At 38.5% G+C, this 21,237-nt stretch overlaps 1 protein-coding gene across 1 annotated transcript in view; it reads left to right on the forward strand.

The window, feature by feature from the left end:
- Positions 1-21,237, forward strand: part of ARMC3 (armadillo repeat containing 3) — a 95,016-nt gene that overhangs the window by 43,480 nt on the left and 30,299 nt on the right. The gene's annotated exons all lie outside the window — the stretch shown is intronic.

Here is a 21,237-nt window from a genome sequence, read left to right on the forward strand (position 1 = left end):
AACTTACATAATGTTACAGGCCAATGTAACCTCAATAAAAAGTATATCTAAATAAATAAAGAAGAGTAAAAAAATTTTATTTACCTTCCCTAAATATGGTACGAGTATTAGTCAGGGTTCTCTAGAGAAACACAACCAATAGGAGATATATATATATGAGATTTATTATAGGGATTGGCTCATGAGCTTATGAAGGCTGAGAAGTCCCACGATCTGCTGTCTGTGACGTGGAGAACAAGGTTGTAAAGGTCAGTCCCTTTACAGTCCCTGGTGAGAACCAGGGGCACTGATGTCCAAGGAAAGAAGATGGCTGTCCCGTCTCAAGCAGAGAGCAAATTTACCCTTCCTCCTCTGTTCTGTACAGTTCCTCAGTGGATTGGATGATGCCCACCCACGTTGATAAGAGGGATCTTTATTCAGTCTGCAGATTCAAATGCTGACCTCTTCCAGAAACACCCTCACAGACACACTCGTAAATAATGTTTCACCATTATTGACTGGGCATCCCTTAGCCCGGTCAAGGTGACACATAAAATTAACCATCTCAGTACGTTAGTTTTTAACACTCATTTATTATTGTTTTGTGGCATTGTGCCTAAAATTACCCCTTTCTTACTTGAAATAAATCCTCCTCCATCCCCATCATATAATTCATCTGTCTCTTACCCTTTCTTTCTTTTTCCATACTCCCACACAAATATTTTATAAGACCTTAATGGAATGACTAAAAATCTAACAATGTCCAATAAAAACGTAGCTGAAATGCATAAGCATCAAAACAAAATTACGTTCCTTTAATAGCTACAATCTTTGACATGATAATTTCCTAAATTCAGGGCCATCATCATCTGTATGAATGCACACACATTTCTAGAATATTGGGTCATAGTAAGTAGCAATTTGAAAACAACATATTCAGTGATTTTTACAGTGTAGTCATGCCAGTGCAAAAATCTTATGACACAAAACACTTCTATCTCCAGTGCCTTTAGATTTATATATTACCTAACACACTCTAAAAGGTCTCCAGTGTACACAGCCCTCTTGATTTGATGTGAGTTTGCCTGGCTTACGTCGTTTTATATAAAATCATAGAAAATTAGGATGGCAAGTAGTTCTAAAAGAAGCTGCCTTCAGATCTTCTCTCTCAATTACCTATTTATGAGATTTTTGTCTTCTGCCAGTATAGTTCCATTTTGTCAACACAGGGAGGCCAATTAGGGCTAAATGTTGCCTGACTTTTCCTCTATGACTATCAACCTTATTTTTGTAATTTAATTTTTTATAAATTTTAATTGCTGTCATTTCTTTAACCTATTATGTACCATACATTGTGATTTCTTTTTTCCAACTTACGTTTGGTGAGGGAAATGGGACATGAATAAAAGTGTTTTATGGATTTTTTTTGAGGTCTGTATAGCTTTTACTTTGGACTTTTTTGAGCTAAAAGGTACTGAAAATTAATGGTTTTGAGGAGGAAATGGAGTCAGATTTGACCTGTTTGTGCCAAATGCTGAAAACTGGGGTTGAAAAAGATTTTATAGTCAATCAAAAGGAATGAACACAAACAAGCCCCATTGTCGATCCTTCTAGGGTGGTACTTACTGAAGCCGACCACAGCAGAACAGACAACAAAGATGACTGGTTATTTGTAGTAAAAAAATGTTTCCTACTCAGATCATTTTTAAAAGATTATCTTAAACTCGGCATTGGTGAGTGTTTCCAGCATCGATTTTTAGAAGCAGTACATTTCATCAGCTTTCCTAGCAAAGTGCTAGCTATAGGAGCAAGGCTGAGTCCCTGCCTCTGCTGCTGGGGGGCTGGAGCTGAGGGTTAGAAATAGTTAGAAAGTTGCTTTTCCACCACACCTAAGTAGTAAGAGAAGAAGGCAAAAACCCAGAGCTATTGTCTTCCAGGTGCATTTGGTAGCTGTTTGGATACCTGATAATTGCTAGCCTTTTTTTTTTTTTTTTTTTTTAATGCAGTTAAGCCCTGAGAATTCTAATTTTGTTTGTTAAAATGTAACCCCTTCCCCTACACTTCTATCTCAAGTGCCTAAAATGGATTTCTAATTCTTACACTCAGGGTACCTTCTGGAGCTGGAGACTCATTTCATGAACTGAGTAGTAACTGGCATGTTATGACAACATATAATGCTGGTATAATTTCCTTTATGTAACTGAGTTTTGCTTGGAAAGTTGTGGGTAAATCAGAATTTTCTGAAGTAAAGAAAATAATCAACCAGAGGAAAGAGGAACATACTTTGCTGTGACTCTCTTTGCAAAACTGGCAAATGCTTTTTTAAGTCAAAGTATTTTTATAATCTAAAAACAGAATTTTATAATATACATAAAATAATTTACAATCTAAAATACCTGGATTCAGATTTGTGCTCTTGCAAGAGAAAACACACCCAAATGTAATAAAATAGGAGAATGATGAGAAATTTGGTAGCAATGATAAATAAATAACCAGGTCATCCATACCCCTTGGTGGAAGATTTTCAACTTGAATTATAAGTATCTCTTTAATTGGTACCAAAAGATCTTGCCTAATTGTTATTTTCTGTGAATGAGGCTTCCTAGATAAAGTCTTCTAGACACTTGAAAATTTACTTCTATAATCAACAAAGCTTTTAAAAATTTGTAATGAGTTTGAATCAAAACTTTGGGGGGGTGGGGTATGGTTATCATTTTGAGTCAGTGGCTCTCCTACGCTCCACAGTGGTGTCGTCAGGGCCCCTTAGGGAAGGTGGGTGCTTGCCTCCTCTCTGAGTGTAGCCTCTAGGTGGGGTGCCTTTGGGGTTGGTGCATTTTATTGACTCCTACTGGCAGGCTGGCAGTGTTAATATTCACTGCTGTCTGTAGATTTGATTGGTAGGCACAACCCTGCCGAGGTTCTCTTCAGATCCCTTCCTTTCAATCAGTGAAAAGCTTGGATACCAGGTAACCAAGCTTTATCAAAGTTTACATAAAAGCAGTAAGGGAGGACCTGAGGCCACTGCTCTAAGGGGTGTTTTGGTCTTCACAGGCCATTTCTTTCTTCCTTTCTTTTTTTTCTGATAGTTCTCATGTGTGTTCTGGATATGTGAAGTCTCCAGGTATTGAGTTATGGATAAGTAAAATTGTAGTTAAAAAAATAATTTAACAAACACAAATCCCTTTACTTACAAACAAGCCAATGTCAGAGAGTAAAATGATGAAGCATAAAATAGATATATTCTGAGAGTACAGTCACCTCCCAGAAGTGTTTTGCTTTAGGCCTTTTGTATGACCATCCTCTCTGCGTGGAATGTTCTTCTACTCCAGGATGCCCACCGCTCAGTCCCTCACCCCCTCAGGTCTGCCCAAATGTGGTGACCACAGTGGTTACAACTGTACCACCCACACACATACTCCATCCTCCTTTCCTACTGCCCTTTTCTCATAACTCTTATCATTTTCTTACATACCATACAGCTCACTCATTATGTTCTCTGACCAGCACCCAACACCTTTGTCTGTTTAATTCACTGACACACACCAAGCATCTAGAATTGTGCCCATCCCATAGCAGGCTTTCGGGGGGAAATACAACCAAAAGGAAAAGGACAGTGAAAAACAGAAGGTCTATCTGACAATGCCCATAACTTGAAACAGAAAGTGATCATCTGTATTGTGGTGTTTGTTTGTTTTCACATAATTTGGATCAAAAAGTGGAGAGCTACTTAGCTCTAAGAGTCTTCTAGCCATACTTTTCATTCTTTATTATCTGCAGAAAAAGGTCACTCAAAGTGGACAAAAGGCAATGAATAAGAATAAAAATAACTATTTGAGGGTATAGGAAAAGAGGACAAGAATAGCCAGATTCACTTATTTAAAGTGACAGGGGGAAAACAAGTAATATCATTTTTAAGTGAATAAGTAAAAAGTGAGGTTAAAACAACCCCCATAGAAAGAGATAAAAAAGGAAACCAAGAAGCAATAATGAATTTTAAATAAAAATGTAATCCACTTAGTTAATTTGGACACCATTATCTTTTTTGGTTCACTATTAATCTTTCTGACAATTCTCAATTTATAATACTTTTTGGAAAGGAGAAAGTTGTTCGCTTTTGAAAGAAGTACTATTTCAGCTAAATTTCATGTTATATTTACTTTGTACTCTTTTATCCAAGTAGTCATATCAAAGTTTTATATTATTTATGCAAGTACTGAGAGAATTTATTCTTGGTTCACATTTTCTGAGGGGCAGAGTCTACATATTATAAGAATATTTTACACTATTAATTTATAACATCACTGCCATCTGTTGGATCTGATCAGAATTAGAGTTTTTAAGTTATTCCAAGAATGAAAAGAGTTCAATGCTTTTCATTTCCCAATGTGAACACTAACTAAATGTTGGCTATTGGTAAACAATGAAAAGATTAGAAAATAATACAATTGTTGACTAGATATTTTTCAAAACATACAATTATTTTAAGAAATAAAACAGTGAATAAAATTAAATTATAAAAAGTAATAACTACAATTGATATGTATACACTACTATATATAAAATAGATAACTAATGAGAACCTACTGTATAGCACAGAGAACTCTACTCAATGCTTGTGGTGACCTAAATGGGAAGGAAATCCAAAAAAGAGTGGATACATGTATATGTATAACTGATTCACTTTGCTGAACAGCAGAAACTAACACAACATTGTAAAGCAACTATACACCAATAAAAATTAATAAAGAAAAAAAGAAGTGGTATATATATATATATATAATGGAATACTACTCAGCCATAAAAAAGAATGAAATTTTGCCATTTGCAGCAACATGGATGGACTTGGAGGGCATTATGCTAAGTGAAATAAGTCAGAGAGAGAAAGACAAATACTGTATGATATCACTCATATGTGGAATCTAAAAAATACAACAGGCTAGTGAATAAAACAGAAAAGAAGCACAGTTAAGCAGATTGAGGGAGGAACCAAGACGGCGGAGTAGAAGGACATGCTCTCACCCCCTCTTATGAGAACACCAGAATCACAACTAGCTGCTGGACAATCATCAACAGGAAGACACTGGAACTCACCACAAAAGATACCCCACATCCAAAGACAAAGGAGAAGCCACAATGAGATGGTAGGAGGGGCACAATCACAGTAAAATCAACTCCCATAATTGCTGGATGGTTAACTCACAAACTGGAGAACACTTATACAAAAAAAGTCCACCCACTGGAGTGAAGGTTCTGAGCCCCACATCAGGCTTCCCAACCTGGGGGTCCAGCAACGGGAAGAGAATTACTAGAGAATCAGAGTTTGAAGCCTAGTAGGATTTGACTGCAGGACTTCGACAGGACCTGGGAAAACAGAGACTCCACTCTTGGAGGGCACACACAAAGTAGTATGCGTATCGGGACCCAGGGGAAGGAGCAGTGACCCCAAAGGAGACTGAACCAGACCTACCTGCTAGTGTTGGAGGGACTCCTGCAGAGGCAGGGGGTGCCTGTGGCTCACTGTGGAGACAAGGACACTGGCAGCAGAAGTTCTGGTAAGTACTCCTTGCCCTGAGCCCTCCCAGAGTCTGTCATTAGCCCCACCAAAGTGTCCACGTAGGCTCCAGTGTTGGGTCGCCTCAGGCCAAACAACCAACAGGGAGGGAACCCAGCCCCACCCATTAGGAGACAAGTGGATTATAGTTTTACTGAGCTCTTCCCACCAGAGCAACAGTCAGCTCTACCCACCACCAGTCCCTCCCATCAGGAAACTTACACAAGCCTCTTAGGTAGCCTCATCCACCAGAAGGCAGACAGCAGAAGCACGAAGAACTACAATCCTGCAGCCTGTGGAACAAAAACCACATTCACAGAAAGATAGACAAGATGAAAAGGCACAGAGCTGTGTACCAGATGAAGGAAAAAGATAAAACCCCAGAAAAACAACTAAATGAAGTGGAGATAGGCAACCTTCCAGAAAAAGAATTCAGAATAATGATAGTGAAGATGATCCAGGACCTCAGAAAAAGAATGGAGGCAAAGATCGAGAAGATGCAAGAAATGTTTAACAAAGACCTAGAAGAATTAAAGGACAAACAAACAGAGATGAACAATATAATAACTGAAATGAAAACTACACTAGAAGGAATCAATAGCAGAATAACTGAGGCAGAAGAACTGATAAGTGACCTGGAAGACAGAATGGTGGAATTCACTGCTGTGGAACAGAATAAAGAAAAAAGAATGAAAAGAAATGAAGACAGCCTAAGAGACCTCTGGGACGACATTAAATGCAACAACATTCGCATTGTAGGGGTCCCAGAAGGAGAAGAGAGAGAGAAAGGACCTAAGAAAATATTTGAAGAGATTACAGTCAAAAATTTCCCTAACATGGGAAAGGAAACAGCCACCCAAGTCCAGGAAGCGCAGCAAGTCCCATACAGGATAAACCCAAGGAGAAACACACCAAGACACATAGTAAACAAATTGGCAAAAATTAAAGACAGAAAAATCATTGAAAGCAGCAAGGGAAAAATGACAAATAACATACAAGGGAACTCCCATCAGGTTAACAGCTGATTTCTCAGCAGAAACTCTACAAGCCAGAAGGGAGTGGCATGATATACTTAAAGTGATGAAAGGGAAGAACCTACAACCAAGATTACTCTACCTTCAACAATCTCATTCAGATTCCATGGAGAAATCAAAACCTTTACAGACAAGCAAAAGCTAAGAGAATTCAGCACCACCAAACCAGCTCTACAACAAATGCTAAAGGAACTTCTCTAAGTGGGAAACACAAGAGAAGAAAAGGACCTACAAAAACAAACCCAAAACGATTAAGAATATGGTCATAGGAACATACATATCTATAATTACCTTAAATGTGAATGGATTAAATACTCCAACCAAAAGACACAGGCTTGCTGAATGGATACAAAAACAAGTCCCATATATATATGCTGTCTACAAGAGACCCACTTCAGACCTAGAGACACATACAGACTGAAAGTGAGAGGATGGAAAAAGATATTCCATGCAAAGGGAAATCAAAAGAAAGCTGGAGTAGCAATACTCATATCAGATAAAATAGACTTGAAAATAAAGAATGTTACAAGAGACAAGGAAGGACACTACATAATGATTAAGGGATCAATCCAAGAAGAAGATACAGCAATTATAAATATATATGCACCCAACACAGGAGCACCTCAATACATAAGGCAACTGCTAACAGCTATAAAAGAGGAAATCGACAGTAACACAATAATAGTGGGAGACTTCAACACCTCACTTACACCAACAGACAGATCATCCAAAATGAAAAAAATAAGGAAACAGAAGCTTTAAATGACACAATAGACCAGATAGATTTAATTGATATTTATAGGACATTCCATCCAAAAACAGCAGATTACACTTTCTTCTCAAGTGTGCACAGAACATTCTCCAGGATAGATCACATCTTGGGTCACAAATCAAGCCTCAGTAAATTTAAGAAAATTGAAATCATATCAAGCATCTTTTCTGACCACAACACTATGAAATTAGAAATGAATTACAGGGAAAAAAACATAAAAAACACAAACACATGGAGGCTAAACAATACGTTACTAAATAACCAAGAGATCACTGAAGAAATCAAAGAGGAAATCAAAAAATACCTACAGACAAATGACAATGAAAACACAACGATCCAAAACCTATGGGATGCAGCAAAAGCAGTTCTAAGAGGGAAGTTTATAGCTATACAAGGCTACCTCAAGAAACAAGAAAAATCTCAAATAAACAATCTAACCTTACACCTGAAGGACCTAGAGAAAGAAGAACAAACAAAACCCAAAGTTAGCAGAAGGAAAGAAATCATAAAGATCAGAGCAGAAATAAATGAAATAGAAACAAAGAAAACAGTAACAAAGGTCAATAAAACTAAAAGCTGGTTCTTTGAGAAGATAAATAAAATTGATAAACCATTAGCCAGACTCATCAAGAAAAAGAGGGAGAGGACTTAAATCAATAAAATTAGAAAAGAAAAAGGAGAAGTTACAACAGACACCGCAGAAATACAAAGCATCCTAAGACACTACTACAAGCAACTATATTCCAATAAAATGGACAACCTGGAAGAAATGGACAAATGCTTAGAAAGGTATAACCTTCCAAGACTGAACCAGGAAGAAATAGAAAATATGAACAGACCAATCACAAGTAATGAAATTGAAACTGTGATTAAAAATCTTCCAACAGGGCTTCCCTGGTGGCGCAGTGGTTGAGAGTCCGCCTGCCGATGCAGGGGACACTGGTTCGTGCCCCGGTCCAGGAAGATCCCACATGCCGTGGAGCGGCTGGGGGCCCGTGAGCCATGGCTGCTGAGCCTGCGTGTCCAGAGCCTGTGCTCTGCAACGGGAGAGGCCACAACAGTGAGAGGCCCGCATACCGCAAAAAAAAAGAAAAAAAAAGAAAAAATCTTCCAACAAACAAAAGTCCAGGACCAGATGGTTTCACAGGTGAATTCTATCAAACTTTTAAAGAAGAATGAACACCCATCCTTCTCAAAGTCTTCGAAAAAATTGCAGAGGAAGGAACACTCCCAAACTCATTCTATGAGGCCACCATCACCCTGATACCAAAACCAGACAAAGATACAACAAAAAAAGAAAATTACAGACAAATATCACTGATGAATATAGATGCAAAAATCCTCAACAAAATACTAGCAAACAGAATCCAACGACACATTAAAAGGATCATACACCATGATCAAGTGGGATTTATCCCAGGGATGCAAGGATTCTTCAATTTACGCAAATCAATCAATGTGATACACCATATTAACAAACTGAAGAATAAAAACCATATGATCATGTCAATAAATGCAGAAAAAGCTTTTGACAAAATTCAACACCCATTTATGATAAAAACTCTCCAGAAAGTGGGCATGGGGGAACCTACCTCAACATGATAAAGGCCATATATGACAAACCCACCTCAAACATTATTCTCAATAGTGAATAAATGAAAGCATTTCCTCTACGATCAGGAACAAGACAAGGATGTCCACTCTCACCACTCTTATTCAACATAGTTTTGGAAGTCCTAGCCATGGCAATCGGAGAAGAAAAAGAAATAAAAGGAATACAAATTGGAAAAGAAGAAGTAAAACTGTCACTGTTTGCAGATGACATGATACTATACATAGAGAATCCTAAAAATGCCACCAGAAAACTACTAGAGCTAATCAATGAACTTGGTAAAGTTGCAGGATACAAAATTAATGCACAGAAATCTCTTGCATTTCTATATACTAATGATGAAAAATCTGAAAGCGAAATTAAGGAAACACTCCCATTTACCATTGCAACAAAAAGAATAAAATACCTAGGAATAAACCTACCTAAGGAGACAAAAGACCTGTATGCAGAAGACCATAAGACACTGATGAAAGAAGTTAAAGATGATACCAACAGATGGAGAGATATACCATGTTCTTGGATTGGAAGAATCAATATTGTGAAAATGACTATACTACCCAAAGCAATCTACAGATTCAACGCAATCCCTATCACATTACCAATGGCATTTTTTACGGAACTAGAACAAATAATCTTAAAATTTTATGGAGACAAAAAAGACCCTGAATAGCAAAAGCAGTCTTGAGGGAAAAAAACAGAGCCGGAGGAATCAGACTCCCTGACTTCAAACTATACTACAAAGCTACAGTAATCAAGACAATATGGTACTGGCATAAAAACAGAAACATAGATCAATGAAACAAGATAGAAAGCCCAGAGATAAACCCACGCACCTATGGTCAACTAATCTATGACAAAGGAGGCAAGGATATACAATGGAGAAAAGACAGTCTCTTCAATATGTGGTGCTGGCAAAACTGGACAGCTACATGTAAAAGAATGAAATTAGAACACTCCCTAACACCATATACAAAAATAAACTCAAAATGGATTCGAGACCTAAATGTAAGACTGGATACTATAAAACTCTTAGAGGAAAACATAGCAAGAACACCCTTTGACATAAATCACAGCAAGATCTTTTTTGATAAACCTCCTAGAGTAATGGAAATAAAAACAAAAATAAACAAATGGGACCTAATGAAACTTCAAAGCTTTTGCACAGCAAAGGAAACCATAAAAAAGACGAAAAGACAACCCTCAGAATGGGAGAAAATATTTGCAAACGAATCAATGGAGAAAGGATTAATCTCCAAAATATATAAACAGCTCATGCAGCTCAATATTAAAGAAACAAACAACCCAATCCAAAAATGGGCAGAAGACCTAAATAGACATTTCTCCAAAGAAGACATACAGATGGCCAAGAGGCACATGAAAAGCTGCTCACATCACTAATTATTAGAGGAATGCAAATCAAAACTACAATGAGGTATCACCTCACACCAGTTAAAATGGGCATCATCAGAAAATCTACAAACAACAAATGCTGGAGAGGGTATGGAGAAAAGGGAACCCTCTTGCACTGTTGGTGGGAATGTAAATTGATACAGCCACTATGGAGAACAGTATGGAGGTTCCTTAAAAAACTAAAAACAGAATTACCATATGATCCAGCAATCCCACTACTGGGCATATACCCAGAGAAAACCATAATTCAGAAAGACACATGCACCCCAATGTTCATTGCATCACTATTTACACTAGCCAGGTCATGGAAGCAATCTCAATGCCCATCGACAGACAAATGGATAAAGAAGATGTGGTACATATATACAATGGAATATTAGCCATAAAAAGGAACGAAATTGAGTCATTCATTGAGACGTGGATGAATCTAGAGACTGTCATACAGAGGGAAGTAAATCAGAAAGAGAAAAACAAATATCGTATATTAACGCACGTATGTGGAACCTAGAAAAATGGTACAGATGAATCGGTTTGCAGGGCAGAAGGTGAGACACAGATGTAGAGAACAAACGTATGGACACCAAGGGGGGAAAGCCGCAGGGGGGTGGGGATGGTGGTGTGCTGAACTGGGCGACTGGGATTGACATGTATCCACTGATGTGTATAAAATTGATGACTAATAAGAACCTGCTGTATAAAAAAATAAATAAAATTAAAAATTTTTTAAAAATACAAAAAATATTAAGAAAAAAAAGCAGACTCACATTAAAAAGAACAAACTAGTGGTTACCACTTGTGAGCGTGGGCAATATAGGGGTGGAGAAAAAAGGGTTATCATGGGTTTATATGAAGTCACATGTGTGAAACTTTGGGAAATTGTAAAGCACTATATAAAATTTTTTAAATCTTTCATTCAATAAATAATTATTTACAATACAATTATTTTAATACCTATAGAGAAGTAAGTCAAAACTGTGATTTTGATATAGAAAGTAATCAGGTCTCTGTTGTCTACACATGGATCATACTAACTAACTCTGATTCTTCATACTTACTTCATGTTCTCTCCATAAAGAACTGGGCGATTTCCAATCTGAGAGACCTTGTTATCTCCTCTTTCTTATTTTTTTACTTTTTTTTTTTTTTTTTTGTGGTACTCGGGCCTCTCACTATTGCGGTCTCTCCCGCTGCAGAGCACAGGCTCTGGACGCGCAGGCTCAGCGGCCATGGCTCACAGGTCCAGCTGCTCCGCGGCATGTGGGATCCTCCCGGACCGGGGCACGAACCCGTGTCCCCTGAATCGGCAGGCGGACTCCCAACCACTGCGCCACCAGGGAAGCCCTTACTTTTTGTTTTTAATACCCCTTCTTGACTTCCCACAACAGCAGTGACTCAAGGAAGTTTTAAATGGCAGCACATATAGTGGTTACTTAAAAAAAATTGTTTTTGATTGATTGCTGGGCCACCACTTGCTTCCACAATACCAGAGACAAAGAACTCTTCCCTGGGGACCATCCTGCCATCATGTAACCTACAGTCAGGACCACAATAAAGGAAATGAGAGAGATGAGTAAGGATTATGCCCCAAGGGGACTCCAGAAAGAGACAGAATGCCCCTAAATTATATGGATGTGCATTCTGAGTGCTTTGGGAACTTTTCAGCGTCCTCATTCTACATGGATGACATGTCATTTTGTATTATCAGTATTAATATTTCTCTTCACTAACATAGAAATAAAGCATTTACTGAATAATTTTAATACCTAGTAGAATTATTCATGGGGTACTATGCCTAAGAAAGCCATGTAATGTGTAGAGAAAAATTTTGAAAGATATTCCACATACAGAACTTCAAGAAAAGACAGCACTTCATTTATTCACAGTGACCCAACTCCCTATCCATTCAGTATTGTTAGGAAAGGGCCTGACCTTGAGTGACTTCTTGGAATGTTAAATCTCTCTAGTGTGCATACAAAGCACTTTTCAAAGCTTTTTTAAATTCCCACCCCATTAAATAGAGTTAGTGGAAGTTAGTATACATGTATATTTATTTTTACAAATATTTTAATTCCTTTTATTCTGTAGACTTAAGTATAGACTAGTGCTGTTCCTTAAAATTGCCTATATTTTCCTGTGTACTTGAGGCTGTAGTGCAGTGAATGATGATGGTCATTTTGAAGGAGGGAAAAAACCACCTCTCAAAGCTGGCAAAACATCACAAGATTCACTTCCGCATCTCCATTCCTCTACAGGAAGAGATGGGATACATCTCTAGAGATGGCTAGAGATGTGTACCATCACCATTTGAGAATAAACTTTAACATCCATTCTAGACCATACTTCTTGGCCAATATGCACAGATTCACTTAGAATAACTGATCTTGTCGCTCACAGTACTTTATTTTTATCAAAGAAACATTGACCATAGAAATAATCCACTGTGATTTACAACATTAAAATGCAGTCTCGGGAAAAATGAAAACTCATGTTACAGACGTGGTGTATGGGTTGGACTTGATAATGCTAAAGTTCTGCGGTTATTGTCTTTGTTAGGGTTTTTCACAGGGAAAATGTTTTCAGAGTTCCATATTCCTTCTAACAGTGGAGGAACTGTGTCTTCATACTGACCCCTAGTGGCAGTTTAGGAAGAAGTTGGGGGAGGGGCAAAAAAGGTAATAGAAGGTTTGTTCTGTATTTTAGTGAAAAGGCATACTAATTTAATTTGAAATACTCTTCAATGTGTCTAACATAATATTTTAAAACATTACTGAAAGATTGTGATCTGGAAAGCATTCCATTGTGGTGCTTTTAAAGAGATAGTATTCTACTGCTAACTGTGTGTTAATAGATGCTTGTCTTCGTCTCTTTTTAAGGTGAAGTCATTTCAGAATATTTTGACACATTAATTGTCCTGATGACTGAGTATCGGCTGTGCTATATAACCATATAGGATAAATATAATACACTTAACCGACATAAATTAATCTTGTTGTTAGGTACTTACTCTAGAGTTGAATTTTTGCTCTTGACTTTATATAACAGAAAAGATGATTTTGTTTTAAAATTCGGACATATCACTTTGTTGTCAGATGCTGCCTCCTTTGAATTAGAATGCTCACAATATGAGAATCCTGCAAGAAAACTTGAGTTAGTTTCCTTTTAGAAAGTTCAGTTTTGTAGTAAGGATGTTTCAAACTTTTGTATTCAGTATGATACCTCAAAGAACTTTATTTAAAGTGTTCTTCATTATTTTAAAAGCCTTCTGAGTTAATAGATAAAATAGATGGGAAGCATCTTCATGGTCAATTTAAGTATTATTCTTGCCTTATTTCCATCCAGGTTTACTGAGTGGATACTTTCCATTTCTACCCCCCTTAAGTGCCTAGATTCTTTCTCTGCTGTGTGTTGATAGATGCCTCTGATTTGAAGGAATATATAGAATGAAAAGCTGGATTTTGCAATAAAAACAAGTTGATTCCATACCCCCATTTTGTGTCAGTTGATGCCTAGTCGACCTTCACAAACAGTATGAATTTTGTCGGCTACAAGTTTTGTGAGGCTAGGTGAATCCCATGAAATGTTCATTTAGAAACTTATCTATGCTGCTTTTATTACCTAGAGAGCAGAGACTAACATTTGCATAAACTTATTTTAAATTTGCTGCTACATCCTTCAGGTTTAATTTCCACTGTTACTGATTTTAAGAGGAAATTATCAAACAGTTTGGATACCTTTATATTGTGTGATTTTTCTCTTAAAATTTGAAGCAGTGCTTAAAACCTACATAAATTCCATTTTTACTCGTCTTTGACTTTTCAATATTAATCCTTTTCCTTGATTTTTCTTCCCTCTGAAAATGGCCTTTATTACTCATTTGTTGCCTAAACAAAGAGACTTGGGTGGGATGCTTGAGGAAACTGCTTCTGCTCTAGCCCTGCAGGAGTTGGAGATTTGACCGTCTAGCTGAAAAGTTGTCTAAAAATGAAAATTTCATACACACATGCAAATTTGGATATAGGATCCTATTTTCCCATGATCCAAGAAATGGAGAGAGGATATAGGAAAATCTCTGCCCCTGTGGCTCACTGAGTATGCGTGGATGACGGTGATGATGATGTTGATAGTGATGGTGAAGGTAATGATGATGATAGTGATGATGATGGTGATGATACCTGGCCTGTGTGGCCAGGCGTTGGGCTAAGTACTCCAAACGGAATGTATCACTAAATCCTTGAAGCAGTCCTGTGAGGTAGGGCATATTATCATCACATCCATTCTGCAGATGAGGAAATATAGGCACCGTCTTTGCTCAAGTTCACAGAGGTGGGATGGACACTTCACACCGAGGCAGTCAGTTATGTACATCCAGAGGGAGCTCGTGACTTTTCTCTCTCTCTGCCTCTTGCTCACTATCTCTGCGACTTTGAGCTTCTGCAAATCTTCCAACCAAATGTTTCCCTTTGCCTTCCTGGTCTTTTTGGATTCTTCCAGACTGCAGGCACCTTTGGAGAATTGAATTTCAATCCCCTCCTTTCCTTCCTTCCTCCTTCCTCCTTTCTTCCAGGTTCCTTTCCCTGTTTTCCCTTCTCTTCCTCCTCTTCCTTATATTCTCTTTATAAGAGAATGTGAAAGAGGAAAAAATGTATCCAATGGTTAGTAAGAATTTCCCACTATGCTATACATCAAAATGGTCTCCCTTATTTCTCATTCCCTGAGGAATGATGAAGTGAACCAAATAGATTCTGGTTCTTTTTTTTTCTAGAAAATACAGTACTTTTTAAAGCTTAAGAGACTGATAATTGTAAAAAAGATAGTCAGATCATCATGGTTTTAATTCTGTGTCTGTTGACTGACTTGCTTCTTGAGCAAGTCTTACTCTCACTAAATATTATCTTTCTTAACTCTAAAAAAAGTGAATCTGGATTATCTATTATATTTTGTGTGTCTAAGCGATTACCCTTGACCCAGGATCACAGGGAGCCTGGAACATACCTTTCACTAGGAACTAGATGGGGTCACTCTTTACCACTTTTGTAATTTTATCCCAGAGGCTAAGGAAGTTATTATCTGTGAATTTTGGTTTCTTTTGTAACTATTTCACAGTTACTTGGGTGTTCTTTATGTGCCAGGTACTGCTCTAGGCTGTAGGGATCATGACAATGGTTCCATGACACTGCTTTCATGAAGTCTACAGTTTGGACAGGGAGACAGACAACACACGAGTAATTTTAAGGTAATTTCAGAAGTGATAACAGTATAGATGAAATAAAACAGCACGAAGTCATAGAGAGGGGCAGGCATGACACCAGCGTTGTGAAAGAGGTCACAGGGATGACACAGCTCGTCAATGACTGTCTCTCTGACATTAGAGCTGATGAGATGAGGGTAGTCCTGGCAAGGGCCAGGGGGGCTTATGTGCCATCACACTAGAGATTTCAGCGTCCTTATTTTTTTTAGTTAAGAAAATCAACAACGTGATATCTCTAATTACTTTGGGATTGTGGCCCTTGTCATATCCAGTTATGTAAATAGACTGCTTTCCAGGCTAAACAGAAACATTTGGTAACTGCAGAAGCCATTTATTATGAATGTTCTAACACCTTGACCATTATTCCTATTTTATCAGGAGACAAGTCAGCCATGTAAAATGAAGACAGTTGTTCTTTCCTGATGGCAGCTAGTTAATTATTGGCAGGCATTCCAGCGTTTTGAAACAGAAGGTGGCATGTATGGAAGTGAAGTATCGTGACTGAACAGATAGGTCAGTAAGGATTCCACGTCACTTGTAAGAAAATTACATTTGATTTCCCTGCACCTTGACTGACTGCCTCGTAATTGGTAACAAAAGCCCGCATGCTCTCTGTGGAGGTGCTGGGTTGGCATGTGCTCATCTCTTTGCAATTAGCAGTTTTCTCTTGAAAAATCATGATGTCACAGCAACTGTAGCATAAAAGCATGTTCTGGAAGTTCCCAAATCATACCTGCTAGGACACATCGATATGATGGAAACAATTTGGTTTCACATACTTTTAAATATTTTTTTTGCATTTTTTTCTTATTTTGCTATAGGATGCAAAACTTCCCACATCTGTTTCTATGTCTGGGTTTCACTTTAATAATAGTGTTACTTTACACTCTTCATTTTAAGCTTTTTGCCTGCAGCTAATTGTGATTCTCTCCCTTACTATGGATAAGCATCTTTAAATAATACTTTTTTCAAAGGAGACAATACTCTCGGATACTTTTGTCAATCCTGGGGTTCAGCCAGAGTTGGGGGGCACATATATTAGTCATCTGCAACTGTGGGGCTGCTGCGGGGTGATGGTTCTTTGGGACTCAGAAACTGATCAATTTAACACCCTCGACTTCTCGGGTCATTACCTTTGAAAAACTGGCTGGGATGAGAGTCAGGAATCCTGTTCACAGCATTCCAGATCCGGCTGTGATAACCAGGAGATCTGCTTATCATAACGGCCAGCACCCCACCCCCCTCGCACCTGTATAGACTCGCCGGGAGCCTGCAATTAAACTCGCCAACACTGAGTCACTGCTGCATATGCACCTCTCTTCACCACTTGCAGCGTGTCTGCCACCAATATGTCTTCCTTGGTGTGACAAACCTCACGGAGACATATGAAAAGCCGTGCTGGTGGGAATGGTTGTAATCACTGTTAACAAACAAGGTTCTGATTGCCAATATTACCATCTGTTCCAGCGGGTTCCACATATCCCCCTGTATATGGGCTCTGTTAAACAGATTTTCTATGCGGCCCAAGGTCACCCTTGATTCATGTAACCAGCGTTTGCAGATGAGTTAAATGTGAGTCTCCAAACAGCAGCAAGGATCAAAATCTGAGAGGTACCAAATCGTGTCCTCTGATGACACAACCCAAACAAACTGTGTTTGCAGAGAAAGAATATCCACATCCCTTGATACATGAGAGGGACGGATCCCAAAAACATTGTCTAAAGTGCAAGATTTCATCTATTAAACTTCATATAAAAATGACTTCATGGGGGGACTTCCTTGGTGGTGCAGTGGTTAAGAATCCGCCTGCCAATGCAGGAGACACGGGTTCCAGCCCTGGTCTGGGAAGATCCCACATGCCACGGAGCAACTGAGCCCGTGCACCACAACTACTGAAGCCCGCGCACCTAGAGTCCGTGCTCCGCAACAAGAGAAGCCACCACAATGAGAAACCCACGCACCGCAATGAAGAGTAACCCCTGTTCGCTGCAACTAGAGAAATCCCGCGCACAGCAATGAAGACCCAATGCAGCCAAATAAATAAATAAATAAAATAGTTAAAAAGAAAATGACTTTACTATATAATCCGAGAAGCCTAGGCATGAGGAGGAAATAAACTGCTTTTAAGAACAGCTATAAGTGATACAAGCGGAGATCCCCATATTGTTGGATCCCACCCCTTCTTGCAAACTTCACACTGAGCTAAGTACTTTTCCCTCTCCGCTTCTGGACGCCAGCAGAGGTTTTCATCACTCCCCTTGAGTTGATTCAAGTCAATTAAAATATATCGATCTTCTCGGCACTGGGGATATAAAAAGACTCACATGCTGCCTAAGAAGTAGGCACCAGGCGTAGACATGGCAGAGGAGGGGGTGATTAATAAGGAGGGGCAGTGATGGACGTGGGTAACCTCACCCAGGAAGCGGTGAGTGAGCTGGCCTTGAGGGGTCCTCAGGCAGAGGTTCAGGAGGGATCTGGGGGCAAAGGGAGCACGAGTGCAAAGGCACACAGACATGAAATAGCACTGTACTTTCCGGGAAGCATAATAGTCGCTATTTGTGCAATTGAGCTTTTCCTTAGTGCTCTTAGTGCCCATGCTGTAACTGTGGGGCTTGGGGACTTAATATGAAAAACTATGTGCTGAATTCCTTTCCGTAACAGGCGCCGTAAAATAATATTTCGAGATTGTGACTCTTCTCTGACTGTGAACACTTGTGCCCAAACCTCATTTTTTAAAACAAAAGGAAATGTATACGTTTAGCAAACGAATGCTCTGAGGACATGTGAAAAAGAGACCTAACCTAGTTTTGGGGGTCAAGAAATGCTTCCTTGAGGAAGAGACATTTGTGCCAAACTTGGCAAGATGAATGGGAATTATCCGGGGGAAGGGACGGCTGGGAGTGAGACCAGAGTGTGGGCACACGCCGAGGTGAGACGGAGCCTGGCGTATGGCAGGTTGCCAGAAAGGCCTAGGACACGACAACAGGAAGAGGTGGCGGGGTGCACGGGCTGGTGAGGGAGGTGGGGTCAGCTCATGCTTGGCCTCAGAGGCCACATGAGAAATTTGGGGCTTTATCCTGAACAATGGCAAACCGTGGAAGTTTTAAGTAGGGGAGAAATAAAATTATTTTTAAGAAATCACTTAAGCTGTAAGATGGAGAAAGGATTGGAGGGGATGAGGGGAAACCTGTTAGGAGAGTACTTATATCAATCCACAAGATACAGGATGTTGAATTGGATTCAGTGGGAGAGATGGAGATGGAGAAAAGGAAGCGTTCTGAGAAATATGGAAGAGAGAAATAGTCAACAGATTGGATACACATGACATTCGAACTTCACTTCTATTTACATATGTCAAATGACATAAACAGATGTTTTTATACATTCCCATATTTGGTTTGTAGTTTGGTTAATTTCTGTTTCAATTTACATTTTAAACTCTTAATTGATTAAACTCCTAATTGATTAAACTCCAGCCGGATGCAGACTAATGATAGTAAATATCAGAAAATAGTTTCAGATTGCTGTGATGATATATGGCCCTGTAATTCTGGATTTTGTAACAAAGCAGTTTGACTTCTGTCCTCCTATTCATTTGGATAATGCTCTACCATCTAGGAGACTAAAATGTGTCTTAAAAATAGGATAGGGAAAAAAAAATAGGATAGGCTTCAGCTTGTGTATATGTTAGACTTGGGGAAAAATAAGACAGAATGTCTTGGGTTTGAAAGCACAAAATTAATGCAATTTTTTTTTTTTTAAAAAGTACAAATTCTGCACTCTATTTCTATGACTGAAATTAGTTTTTTTTTTAAGTAAGACTAATAGCTTGATTTTTCATATCATAAGTTAATCTCAATTATGCTTTTTGCACTTAGAGCTGCATGTAGCAAATTATGGGCAGATATGCACATACAATATACGTTGCTCTCCCAGCTGTGCCTGTATGATTTGTCTTTCGGTGCTGGCAGTTATGTTCAATTTAGTAAAAGCTATATTCCACTGTGTACTAGAATCTTTGGTTTTTTTAAACAGCTAGGTTTTTATGTACTTCCCTTTACTGCCTCCATAAAAAGCAAAGAAAAAGCAGAAGGTAGAGTATAAATGAACCAGGGCCAGACATGCCTTCGTACAGGAGAAAGGGAGAAGCAAAATCCAAGCAGAAAGGCTGAGAGCAGAGACACACTTGATGAAAATCCCTGTGTCTCCATGACCCAGGTTTGTTTGTTCATTTTTACATAAACTAGAGAAACTAAAACTATGGAGTATGATCCTGCATACTTACTTAAATTTTCCCTAAACTCCCTGATACACACAAAAGATAAAGCCTTTCAGAATTTACTAGTATGCATTTACCTAAAGCATTTCTGGCTTCTATCATGGATGCCGTTGAAATACCTCCATTGTGTGCTTTTTCTTTACTCTCCAAGATGTGTTAAAAAATGAACATTGTCAAAGATAAAAACCACTAAGTGACAAAGGAATCGTGCATTTTAGCCAAGGTGTGTTTATAATGATTAAAAAAACATAGAGTATTTGATTTAAGGAACTGATTGCATCAAGTGCATGAAAAATAATTCAAAGGAAACATTTTTTTTGAGAAGGTTTAAGCTTATGTTAATTAATTAGAATATATGCATAATTAAAAATTCTTCCTGGCATTTTTTTTTAATTCAGTGTTGAGTATGAGAAGTTCCTGGTGAACTAATATATTAGAGCCTTCAAATTTTCCCTTATTCATAAAATCAAATGACCACCGTGTCAGTTAATAATAGGAGAGAGACGTAAATGTGAGATTATCTTAAGAGTGTTTATTTTATCCTCTAGGAAAGGAAATTAAATGCTGTTCCTCAGGCTGCCATAGTGAGATGCAGGGCCTTCCTTCCTCTCAATATTTTTCTTGGGCTTCCTCCCAAATTTTGGTCATATGTCATCTAACCAAATTTTAGTTTTAAGGGACACCATCCCAGAGAAAGACTAGGAGATGCCACAGAGGGTTAAACAGACACCAGGAACTGCAGGAGGGGAAACACGGAACTGAGTGCTGACTTTAACTTGGTATCAATCAGTAGGGTGTGTTTTCTGGATGGATTTATATAAACCGGGGGTAGGAGGTGCGTTCAAGGTCAACACGAAGGAGCCCTTCGTTCTCCAGAGATGTTGCCTCTAGTCATTCCGTTCCTGCCCAGTGGCTGCTGTTCAGTCTCCTTCAGAGCTGGTTTGTGCCTGATTCACAGCTTCCTTTCACCTAAAGCTAGCAGTCTCCTTATTGAGGTTGTGTGTGTATTCTGCTCTCTGATGAATAATTGTGATACCTTCTGTTCTTGACACTGTCAGTTCTCCTTCACAACCAGCAAATTCAAGTGACAGAACCAAACTGAACTCATCAGAATACAGAGTGATGGGCTAAACTACATAGCCTCACTTCTTTTTTTCAGTGTTGGTTACTACTGTGATCCTAAATTTTTTTAAAAGTGGCAAATATAAACTAGAAAAAGATGTTCGTATTATTGAAGACTCAAATGTATTTTTATTGTCTTGATTAACTCTATTTCTATGATGATTTAGATGGATTTTTAACATAATTTGGGGTTTTCCTTTAAAACCAGGATGCTCTATATATCTTACTGC

This window comes from Tursiops truncatus, chromosome 2 (genome assembly GCF_011762595.2).
Source record: "Tursiops truncatus isolate mTurTru1 chromosome 2, mTurTru1.mat.Y, whole genome shotgun sequence".
Lineage (NCBI taxonomy): Eukaryota > Metazoa > Chordata > Mammalia > Artiodactyla > Delphinidae > Tursiops > Tursiops truncatus.